A 12,740-nucleotide genomic window follows, 5' to 3' on the forward strand; every position below is an offset into this window, starting at 1 on the left:
GAGTTGTGGGATTTCTTTACATATCTTAGATATTGAACCCTTATTGGATATGTGGTTTCCAAATGTTTTCTCCAATTGTGTAGGTTGTCATTTTATTTGCATGATAACATCCTTTGATGCACAAAAGTTTTTAATTTTAATGAGGCCCCATCTATCTATTTTTTCTTTTGTTGCTCATGCTTTGGGTTTAATGTCTAAGAAACCATTGTCCAACATAAGGTCCTGATGATGGTTCCCTACATTTTCTTCTAGGAGTTTGATAGTTATGGCTCTAATATTTAGTTATTTGATCCATTTTGAGTTAATTTTTGTAAATGGAGTGAGATAAGGGTCCACCTTCATTCTTTGCAAATGGAGATCCAGTTTTCCCTGCACTATTTGTTAGAGACTATTCTTTCCCAATTGTGTTGTCTTTGCCTTCTTGTCAAAACAGTTGACAATAAATGTGATGGTTGATTTCTGAGGTCTCACTTCTAGTCCAGTAAAATATTGAATGCTTCATGAATTTGCATGTCATCCTTGTGCAGGAGCCATGCTAATCTCTGTATCATTACAATTTTAGTAGATCTGCTGCTGATGCAATCATACGACCACTGTTTTTAAGAAGTTCAGACCTTATCAATATTCAGATTTTATTATCTTTACCTTTGGCTGCATTTTGATTTTCCCGTGGAGATTTTTGAAGGTAGAGAGTTCTAATATTTTAAATGGAAATTTTAAGACTATTCACCATGATGAACTCTGGTAAAAAGAGGGCTCCAAGAATCCCAGTGAACAAAAGTACTTATAGAGCTTAAAAGCTTTCCTAGAAACTTGGCTACCATTCCACTCTAAGCTTAGTCCACATAGAATGGAACATTCAAATATAATAATTGCAAAAATGCATTGTTAAAGAGAGTCAATCAAACATTAGGCTGATGTAGTTAGTCTCTTCTAGATTGTTCTAGGAGAGAACTTTAATCCAAAATTTAAAAAGGAGGAAACATTGTGCTCTAATGCTGAAAGAACTATTCTTGCACAGGGATGGGTTAGGCAAAGGTTCAGAAGTAAGATACAGCAGATAAGTAGAAAGGTGGTTATAGAAGGCAGGGATAATTTATTTTTACTGGGTGTGTGTATTATCTTCTTTTTTAATACTGATAATTGTAAATTATCAGATTCCTCAGGCAATTCTTATATATTTCTTCTTGGATATTCTCTACTTTCTGTCTTTTTATATCACTGTTTTTGGAGAATAGATTTTAGCAACAGTATAACTGGAGAAGAGCTGCATGAAACACGTGTTGTCATTTTGCTCAATCTTCCTCTAGCTCTCACTTTTTCTTGATGCTTTTTATCATAGTATGCCTTGTCTGTCTTCTTTTCTCATTCATTGACCTCTCTCTTCTTGTCCTTTTTCTTTCTTCCTGCCTTCATATCCTTTTATTTTTTCCCTGTATATAAAATATATCAAAAACTTCAGAAACTTCCAATAGCTTCTGACACTAACTGCAAATATTGCAGTAACTCAATTCAGTTCCATTCTGACTCCAACTAGGGTTAGGTCAGACACTACAGGTTAGGGGAAAACCTGTATAAGATTGTCCTTCATATAGCAGTCCCAAGTTCAGGGGCCCAGGGCCAATTGCACTTCTGCCCTACTGGTTACAAACTTGGGGATTCCTGCCACCCCATCAGTTTTGATAATTAAATAATTAAATAGAACGACTCACAGAACTCACTCTTTACTATTGTAAAAATATGTGAATAAGAAGAAGCCAAAGAAGAGATGCATAGGGCAAGGTCTGAGAGGGTCTCAAACACAAGCTTCTGCGTTCTCTTTGCATGGAGTCAGAATGCCTCACCCTCCTGGCACAACAATGTCATTATCAATCACAGAAGCTCATCAGAGTTTTGAGTGTCTTGAGTTTATATGGGGTCTCATTATATAGCCATGATTGATAGAACCAGTGACCATGTGGTTGAACTCAATCTGTAATGCAAGCATTTAGAGCTATAAATTTCCCTCTCAGCATTGCCTTTGCTGCCTCCCAAACTTTTGGCAGGTCATGTTTTCATTTTCATTGGCATGAAGATATTTTCTAATTATCCTAATTTTCCTTGTGATTTCTTCTTTGACCTATTGGGTATTTAAGGGTATGTTGTCTAATTTCCACCCATTTGTGAATTTTCCAGTTTTCTTTCTCTTCTTGTTTCCTAGCTTCATTCCTTTGTGACCAGAGGAGAAACACTGTATGATTTCAACATTTTTACTCAGACTTGTTTTGTGACCTAAAATATGGTCTATCCTGGAGAATTATCCATGTGCACTGGCGTAGAATGTGTATCCTGCTGCTGTTGGGTGACATGTTCTATATATGTCTGTTAGGTCTATTTAGTTTATAGTATCATCCAAATCTTCTATTTCCTTATTGATCTTCTGTCTAGATGTTCTATCCATTATCCTACTATTAAGTCTATTTCTCCCTTCAAATTTGTCAATATTTGCTTCATATATTTTGAGGCTCTGCCATTAGGTGAATATATATTTATAATTGCTGTGTTTTCTTGTTGAATTGACCCCTATATCAGTATATAGTGATCATCTTTGTTCCTCATAAGAATTTTTGATGAAGTCTTATTTGATCTGATATTAGTCTATCTACCCCAGCTCTCTTTTGGTTACTACTTGCATGGTATATGTTTTTCCATCCTTTCATTTTTCCCTACTTGTGTCTTTGAATTTTAGGTGAGCCTCTTGTATACAGTATATAGTTGGGTCATGCTTTTTTATCCTTTCTACTAATCTCTGCCTTTTGCCTGGTGAGTTTAATCCATTTACACTTAAAGTAACTATTGATAATGAAGGACTTTCTTCTGCCATTTTCTGCTTGGTCTTTGTAAGTCTTATAGCTTTTTTTGTCCCCCAATTCTTCCATTAATGCCTACTTTTGTATTTATTTGATTTTTTTTGTAGTGTACCACTTTGAGTCCCTTCTCATTTTTTTTGTGTGTGTATTTTTCATGTATTTTCTTTGTAGTTACCATGGTCATAAAATTTAACATCCCAAATCAATAACAATTATATTTAATATGGTACCAATTTAACTTCAATAGCATACACATCTACTGCCTCTATACCCCTCCATCCCTACCACCTTTTCGTTTTGTACTTGCTACAGATTATCTCTGTATACATCGTATGTCCCAAACCATAGATTTATCTTTAATTTTGTGCATTCACATTTTAGAACCTTTAAAAAGTAAAAAGTGGTGTTATGAACCAAAAAGTACAATACATAGTACTAGTATTTATAATTGCTCATATAGTTATCCGTAACAGAGATGTGATCATTAGGTTCATGTGTCAGCTTGGCTAGGTGATGGTTCCCAGTTGTCTAGTCAAGCAAGCACTGGTTTGTCTATTGCTGTAAGGACATTTCATGGACTTAAATCATCACTATGTTGCAACTATGGCTGATTATATCTGCAGTCAGCTAAGGGGAGTGTCTTCCACAATGGAAGATGTTAAATCTAATCAGTTGAAGTCTTTTAAGGGGGAGGTGATAGCTTCAGCAGTCAGAAGAGAGAACCTTTGTCTCTACTTCAGCAAGCCAGCCTTTCCTGGGGAATTCATGGAAGATCTTCATCAGAGTGCCAGCTTGCTGCCTGCCCTATGGAATTTGGACTTACGCATCTCCACAGTTGTGTGAGACACTTTTATGATATTTCATACTATTTACATGTATCTCCTGTTCTTTCTGTTTCCTTAGAGAACCCTAACTAATACAAGAGGTCTTTCTTCCTTTCTGCTGCTTTGATCCACTATCTGGTGTCCTTTCCTTTTAGTCTGAAGAAATCCCTTTAGTGTTGCTTGTAGGGCAGGTCTAGTAGTGACAAATTCCCTCAGATTTTGTTTATCTGGGAATGTCTTAATCTCTCTTTCATTTTTGAAAGAAAGTCTCACTGGATATAAAACTCATCTTTGGCAATTGTTTCTTTCAACACTTCAAATGTTTCATCCTACTGCCTTCTTGCCCCAGTGATTTCTGATGAAAAAATATGCACTTAATCTTATTGGGATTCCTTTGTAAGTAACAGGTTGCTTTTCTCTTGCACTTTCAGAACTCACTCCTTGTCCTTGGCATTGGACAGTTTGATAATGATGTTTCTGGGCACATGAGCTATATACTGTTTGGGGTTTGTTGGGCTACTTGAATGTGCATATTCATGCTTCTTGTTAAATTTGAGAAGTTTTCTGCCATTATTTCTTTGAATATTCCTTATCCCCATTTCTATCTTTCTTCTTCTAGGACTCCAATAATAGCTATATTGGTATGCTTAACATGTCTGTTAAGCATTATTTACTATTTTTATTCTTTTTTTTCCCCTCCTCATCAGCCTGAATCATTTTGCTTGTCTTATCTTAGAGTTTGCAGATTCTTTCTTTTGCCAGCTTCAATTTGTTGTTGAAATTAAATGAAATGTAATTTTTCATTTACATTATTGTGTTCAACTACGTATTTATTTTGATTCCTTTTAAAAATTTCTCTTTATTGAAATTCTCGTATTGTTCATTCATTGTTTTCCTGATGCCCTTTAGTTCTTTCTTTTTGTTTTCTTTTATCTTATTGAGCAAATTGAGGATCATTTTTTAAACTCTGTCTGGTATGTACAAAGTCTATTCTTCTTCATTGATGGTTTCTATTTTTATATTTTATATAAAATATTGTATATAAAATATTTTAATATTTTTATCGTGTTCCTTTTGATATGCCATCATTTTGTTTCTTTACTTTTCCTGCAATCTTCTATCACACACTGTACATTGTAATATTTTAACAAATTAACTCTGAGATTTATCCTCTAAGCTATGCATTACTTAAGTTTCTATCCAGCTAGATATATGAAAGAGATTTCCATGTGTGCCAGAAATTAACAAAATCAAAGAAACCAAGGCAAAAAAACCCAGCTTTCATAGTCTTTTGCAAATTGACTTTGCTTTGGCTGGTGCTCTCCTTCAGAGTTTAGCTTTCCTATCAAGAAGATCAGCCTGAGGTGAAGGTGAAGCCATCTCCATTTTCTCTGATCCTGCATATGTCCTGAGCTTGTGCCTGCTCCTGGCCTTTGGAATTCCCGTTTACAGGAATTTGAATGCTCCTTCTTCTCCTTGTGAAATAAACTTTCTCCCTCTCCCTGGTGCTCTAATGTATGACTTAAAGCAGGTTTTTCTTACTCCAGGTGGTTTTGACTCAATTGTTTCTTATACCACTTTAGCTGTCAGCAAACTGCTTCTACCTGCTGGGAAAGTTTTGGGAGGGCAAGCCAAAGATGAGTTTCCTGGTTCAGTCTTTCATGTTGCCACCCGATAGATGACACAGGTATACAGGCACCCTTGAGTGTGCATAGGGGTTACTCTGCTCCCTCTGGAACAGGACTAGTGACCCACAATGGAGCACAGGCTGGCTCCACGCTGCACTGGTGACGGTTTGGGAGAGGGACCAGCAAAGGCACCATGAGTTTCTCTTACTATTTTTAAAGCTGTGTTTTTAAATTGTCTCCTCACCCAGTTACTGCATGCCTTATCTGTTTTCCAGAGTTTTGAGGAGATGGCTCTGCTAAGTTTTTGCTAGTTGTTCAAAGATTCTTTGGAGGGGATCGTACCCTGGAACATCTCATGCCGCCATCTTACACCCTAAATTTTTAATATGATCACTTATGGAGTGTATTCAGTACCTTTTGCTCAAGTTGGCCAACATTCTTCTATCTATATCATTTTGTTTATTTTCAAGACAAGTCCAACAGAAAGATAAAGACACCATAAAACTACGTGGCCACAATTCTTTGGGTCTGATGTATATGGAATTTAGCGTTTAGGGGATTTTCAAAATGTAATGTGATCATAGAAAAGTAATTCGATATATTTTGTTATACTTCTAGTGGTATCTGGGCAGCACCTCATCATGTTCAAACATATTAATATTTCTTTAGTGAAGCAATGTTCATGCAACATGGACTAAATAAAAGCTATATATATTCTAAGGTAAGAATTTGCCACCAAATGTGTTCTAATTGGTTACAAATTTACGAAAAATTTTTTTTTTTTAATTTTCAGATCTTTTTGGATTCTGGAATTGTGCATGAGAGATTGGGGACTATTGTTAGGCTTTTGCCCTGATATATTATCAGACAATCTTGGCGGTCTATATCAGACAATCTCAGTGTCCCACCCACATCCCCTTGGCACAGCCTGGTCCTGCACATGCCAGTGTCTATGTTAAATGCCTACAACTCTCTGCCTGAGGGAAGCAGGCTCCTCCTATTCTGAGGTAATCCTGCAATCCCAGGAGTCAACACCCCCTACCAGTCCTCCACCAATAACAAGAGAGAGTTGGTGAATACACATACCAACTTCTTAATCCCTTAGGTGGGACCAAACCTGAGGCTATTCTGTACAGTGTCTTAGAGGTTCCTAGTGGCAGAAGCTCCAGTTGCTCACAGAGGTTCACTAATGTACCCCATATTTCCTTCCCTTCCTATCTCACCTCTCCACTATCTTATTGGAGCTCCTGAGATCAGTTCCCAAATAAATTACTTGCACTAAAATTCTTGTCTCAAGGTTGGCTCCTGGGAGTAACCAAGCTAAGACATGGACCCCAAATAAAGCATGGGTCTTGGATTCAAGAACAGTATTCCTGTGGACTTTCCTGTGGTTGTTTTCCACTGTTTTTCATAGTTTTTAACTTTTTTATCTTAAAGCTAGGGAATTAGAGTAAGTAAAGAGAAACATTAAAGTAAATGAGAGACATGTTGCCCATGTATAATAGCCAGTCATTGTTCCTATTTGTGTACACTACCCACCTCCCTGCTGCTGCTGTTCCTCATCCCATCCCTGCCTCCCAGACGCAAGCCCTCTGCCAGGATTAAAAATGTTCACTAAATTTAAAACATCTTAGCTGATAATGATTTCTCATATTTCCCATCATCCTCAGAGGAACTCCATATTCTCTTGACTTGTAGACCTTCTAAGCACAGATAAATTGATCTCCAATGGCACATTATCTGGTTGATCTATGGGGAGGTGGTAGAGTGATTGTGTCTGGAGAGTTCTTCCTTCGCTCTCAGATTCCATCATGTTGGATATAAGGCTGAGTCTGACCCTTTGGTATTTATTGCCGTAAACGATTTTGTGTTCGCTTTCTTGCAAGTGAATTGCTTGAGTCTAAAGTTGAAGTTCTTGATGCAACTTTTAATCCATTAAAAAAAAGTAAAATTCATTTATAGAGGAACTGAAATCATTAATTACGTTGGAGCTCCTTATCTTTTTTATGATGCACATATTGCTGTGGGTATAGTGCTCTAAAACATCTGTTCAATCGTCCGTTATAGCAGCACAAGAATGCTTTTACATGAATGCAATAAAGTAGCAGATGCTTCTTAACGACAACTTCCCAATTCATTTAGGAAACAAGTCAGTTCTGGATTCAGTTTTTCCTCCAAGTGTGGCAAGTGTGCAGGCAAACAATTAGAAAGAGGTTAGAATAGACAAATCAAGTCATTCTGTATAATTTTTTAGGGTGATGCAAGTTAGTCTAAAAGCCTCATCTAATAGCACTTTAATAAAATTAGCATTTTTCTTACTATGCAAATAATTGTTTGCCATTATAAGTAACTGGTATTACCAGCTTAAGCTTCTTTTATTTTCTTCTTTGGGAACTTCCATTGAATATTGATTTATCATGAGCATTAGGAGTAGAAAAAGTGGTTGAATGCCAAGGCGTGGTAACAAGTAGAGAAACATGAGGGTCCAGCATTTGGAAGTCAAACATAGATCCTTCCGTGAGCAATTCCTGTCACCTGAGAGAGATCATGAGGCACAGAAGTTGACTCTTGAGGCACTCGTCATTTCCACATCCTCCTTTGCCTAGACATTGGTGGGGCTAGTCTTTTCCGTAGTAAAGTAGGTAGTCACCCCTAGGTAATGTTCTGAGGGGTTCCAGAGAAGTCACTGCCTCTGCCCCCCAAGTTGTGTTCTCAGTTACAGAAAATGAATGCTTGATGATTGTTAAAAGTTTTCCTGTTAACAGACACTTCTCTTAAAAGGCAAAGACTCTTGGTAGGATTAATATGTCCAGCCTGTAACATTTAGTATTGGTAAGTTTATCAGGTCCCTTTCCTCGGAAGACAGATCAGAATGCTGAATTTGGGAGCATTGTGCTGAAAGATGAAAACAAGGCTATGAAAAGCAAAATCTAAGGGATATGAAAGATCAGTTTGCCTTCTTCAGAAGGCACTGGGTCACTAGCAGAGTCTTTAAAGTGGATGCATGCACCCAGATAGCTTGGAAAACAATCTATTGGGATATGGGAAAAACATTAGAAGTTCTATTTATATTTGCTTTGATGTTTTAAAAAATTAAGCCTAAAAATATTTTAAATATGGATTCACATTGGTACCTTGACTCTGTTCATTTGTCAGAAGATCAGGTGTTATGTGTGTTACTCAGTGTATCCAAAAGGAAACAGTGGGTGTGGACAGTAGAAAGAGTGAACAGTGGTGCCCTCCCTCTTGCAGTTTACCAGTGCCCTGGGTTTATGGGGATGGTGTCGTCCAGTTTTGCTTAACACAATTCTCATCTATCTGACTGGGAGCTTTACAAGATTCTCGCAAAAAACCACAACAAACAAAAAAAATGGCAAAATGTAAAAAACAAAGAGGTCCAAAAATGGGTTCTCCAAATTTGAAATTAAGGAGATTATTTGAAAAATGGATATTTACCCATGATCATTAATGATGACCCTCAGCCTGTGTATATATTGTACATTGAGATTACCCACAGATAATGTGAAGCTATCATTAAAAGCATCCAGACCATGAAGACAAACCTCTGACAACTGGTGAAGGGGATTTAGTAAACACAGGCAGTGATATATTTCTTCTATGTGGATCTGTGTATCTTTCTCAGCTGTTGCAACCATTAAAATCACCTATCAAAAAAATGGAAAAAAAGCTAAAGCCAGTCCTTTAATTGCCGTATCACAACCAAAAATAAAACCAACCAACCAACAACAAAAAAACCCTGCAGCATATTCAATCAAATAGCTCTCATCAAAATATTACTAACAAAAAAGTATCTGTACCGTTAATAAATAAAATAATTTTAGTTTTCTGTAACATTTTATTTACTGTGTCAATTTGTACATTTGGAACCTGGGGCTCTTCGTCTATATACGGATTAGACAGGGTTTTTTATGAAGAGAAAGGAAATCACCTCTGGCTTTTCAGAGTCTGTTTTGAATTTAGACTGCTGCCCCCTGTGCTGCAGTGAGAGGCAGGCTGACTGGACAAGCAGGGTCCAGGTGTCTGATCAACTCGGACTGTGGAGCTGCTCAGCAGCACTGGCCCTGGACCCAGGAGCCCAGGGAATGCCAGGCACCCGTATGCTCATTTGCATGTTATTTACATGTGCCGCGATTCTGAGGTGCTTTTTCAACAGGTACCTTAAAATCAACATTTCTGCAGCTCAGTTAAGCCACAACCAGTAGCTCAGAAAACTGAGAGCAAAATGGGCAAGATGCCCAATGAGGGGGTGAGACCTGGGTGCCAAGCAAGGTCCTTGGGTGCTTAGAGCGAAGAGCTAGCATGGGGGGGATTCTTCTTTCACCTAACTGAAATAAGTACGTTGAAAGCATTCTTTCCTTCATCTTCATCTCATTCTTAAATATTTTCTATTTTAATATATGTTTTACAACATACAGTAGTATATTAGAGCAGAAATACATGTGCAAAATCAGTAAGTAAACAGACACATATTAGGGATGTTTTGGTTTGCTAATGCTGCCTTTTCTCAAAACACCAGAAATGGATCAGCTTTTATAAAGGGGGTTTATTTGGTTACACAATTACAGTCTTAAGGTCATAAAGTGTCCAAGGGAACACATCAACAATCGTGTACCTTCACTGGAGGATGGCCAATGGCATCCGGAAAACATCTGTTAGCTGGGAAGGCATGTGGCTGGCATCTGCTCCAAGTTCTGGTTTCAGAATGGCTTTCTCCCAGGACGTTCCTCTCTAGGCTGCAGCTCCTCTTCAAAATATCATTCTCAGTTGCTCTTGGGGCGTTTGTCCTGTCTTAGCTTCTCTGGACCAAAAGTCTGCTTTCAAAGGCCGTCTCCAAAATGTCTCTGTAAGCTGAAGCTCCTCTCTCAGCTCCTGTGTATTCTTCAAAGTGTCCCTCTTGGCTGTAGCAAGCTCGCTCCTTTTGTCTGAGCTTATATAGTGCTCTAGTAAACTAATGGGTGGAGCCACACCTGCATGGAAACTGTCCAGTCCGAGTCATTACCCACAGTTGGGTGGGTCACATCTTCATGGAAACACTCAAAAGAATTACAATCTAATCAACACTAATGCGTCTGCCCACACAAAATTGCATCAAAGATAATGGCATTCTGGGGGACATAACAGATCCAAACTGGCACAAGGGATGAGCACCTAAGTTTTATGACTTGTACAAGTGCACAATTAAAAGCATTTAGAGACCTCTGACTTACAGGCTGGATATCGAAAAAGATAGTTTATGCTCATTCATTCATTTTTTGTTTCATTTGGCAAATATTGATGAATGCCTGTTTGCCCAGTAATGTTCATTGTGCTTGCAATATATGAGTCAAGAAAAGAGGCAAAAACCTTGCCCTCACAGCCCTCACATTCTAGGAGATGTGTGCATGCCACAGTAGGAGAAGCCTTTCTGTGCTCCATTCCCCCAAACTAGATAAGAATAATGCATCCTTACATTCTTAATAGCACCAGTTCTCATCATAGCATTTACAACACTATAATCAAATAAATGCTTATGCAATGATTTGTTCCCTCCCACCCCCATTCCCCACTAGTTATCAGGTCCTTCAGAGGAAAAAGCATATCTGGTTTTTTCAGCAACATCTATGTGTCTGGTACATAGTAGATGGTCAGCAATCATTGAATGAATGAGTGTGTTTGTGTTCTGTGTGCACACACGTGAACATGCATGCACATGTGTGTATATGAGTATGTTTAAAGCTGAGAAGGAAGTCCGTGGACATTCTCAAGCAGAAACTATGGCTGGGGGCAGAAGAACATGCAGTGAATAGAGTGAGGTGTGGAAGGAGACTTCTTAGTGGGCTGAAAGAAGAGTTTGTCAGGCAGAAGCTCAGATGGCTAGAGGTAGAAGAGATAACAAATTCTAGGTGATTAGGCAGTCTAGTGAACTTGGACCAAAAAAAAAAATGGCTCCTAAAAAGTTATCTGGGTTGGTGGTATGATCATGGAACTAAAAATGAACCTTGGGAAAGGGTGATTAGGATATTATAAAAGGGTCCATGCTACATAAAACTGGTTTATACTTGAACAAGCTGAAAAAATAAAAAGATTTAAATCTCACAAACCAAATACAGATGAGGGGAAATAATATATACTCTGGGAACTATGTACATTTTCTCCAATAGCACTTGTAATTTTAATTTTATAATCATTTATGCAATTATTTGTTTAATGTATCCCTTCACATTAGGGCATAAAATCTATTGTGTTCTCCTTTATATTCCCAGATTCTAGGAAAGTCTCTAAAACAGTCTCTAAACTATGGTCTGCTGCTTATTTTTGTACAGCCTCAAGTAACAACGGGTTTTTCATTTTTATATGGTTAGGAAAAAGAACAAAAGAAAAATGATATCTCAGGACACATTAAGATGATATGAAATTTAAATTTTTGTATCCATAAATAACGTTTTAGTGGAACAAAGCCACACATTAATTTATGTATTTTGTCTCTGCTCCTTTTTTGCTGCAATGACAGAGTTGGGTAGTTTCAGCAGAGATTGTATGGCCTGCAAAGCCTAAAATATTTACTATTTGGTCCTTTAAGAAAATGTTGCTAAATCTCTCCTCTATTTACTAAATTGTTGCTTTCGCCCCACATCCCTACCTTCTCCTTAACCCAATGGCTATCTCTGAAATCTATTCCTACTTGAAATTCATTCTTCCAGTTGTTTCTTTTTTCTTTTCCTAGGCCCAGATTTTTACCTCACTTGGTTTCCTTAATTCTGTATTTCCACTCACTGTACATTAACTCAACAAAGTCCAGTAGTAGAAATAAGTAGTTTTTCCTTAGAAGGCAGATTTGCTTGTAGCATTGAGGGGGTGCGGGGCAGGACAGTAATATAAATCTGTAAAAACTTAAAAACAATGTGTGCTGACTGTTGGTCTAGAACATAGAACATAGAAGATACTCTATAGCATTTGATGAATGAATTGATCAATAAGTTAATCACTGTACATACTATGTGCCAGGTAGTTTTACATGTCACCTCATTTAATGCTTACCCAATCCTGTGAGGAAAATAGTGCTTTCATTTAGCAAGTGAGGAAACTGAGGCTCATAGGGATTAGGTGACCTGCCCGTTGAGTGGCAGAGTCAGGAACTGAACCCAGGTCGCAACTCCAAATTCCAAGCTCTCTGTTGTTTTGACTACACTATGCTTCTTCAAGTATAATTTAGATGTTAATGTCTGAGATTTTGAGGGTCCCCTTGAATTCCTGTAGAAAGATGAGAACTTTCATCTTCCTCTCATTTTTGCTGAAATATGTTATTTAAAAGCCACAACTATATAGTAGTCTTTGCTCCAGCACCAAGCACAGTGCCTGGCAAGTGATAGGCACTTGTGGAACTCTTTAAGGGGTTCTCCTGGTGGTAAAGCAAACAAGCAAACAATCCAGCCCTTATT

At 37.8% G+C, this 12,740-nt stretch overlaps 1 protein-coding gene and 1 pseudogene across 1 annotated transcript in view; one reads left to right on the top strand and one right to left on the bottom strand.

The window, feature by feature from the left end:
* The window catches only part of ATG10 (autophagy related 10), a 253,207-nt gene that overhangs the window by 101,674 nt on the left and 138,793 nt on the right, over positions 1–12,740 (top strand). The gene's annotated exons all lie outside the window — the stretch shown is intronic.
* Positions 483–582, bottom strand: LOC119508638 (annotated as a pseudogene).

Source organism: Choloepus didactylus, chromosome 13 (assembly GCF_015220235.1).
Source record: "Choloepus didactylus isolate mChoDid1 chromosome 13, mChoDid1.pri, whole genome shotgun sequence".
Lineage (NCBI taxonomy): Eukaryota > Metazoa > Chordata > Mammalia > Pilosa > Megalonychidae > Choloepus > Choloepus didactylus.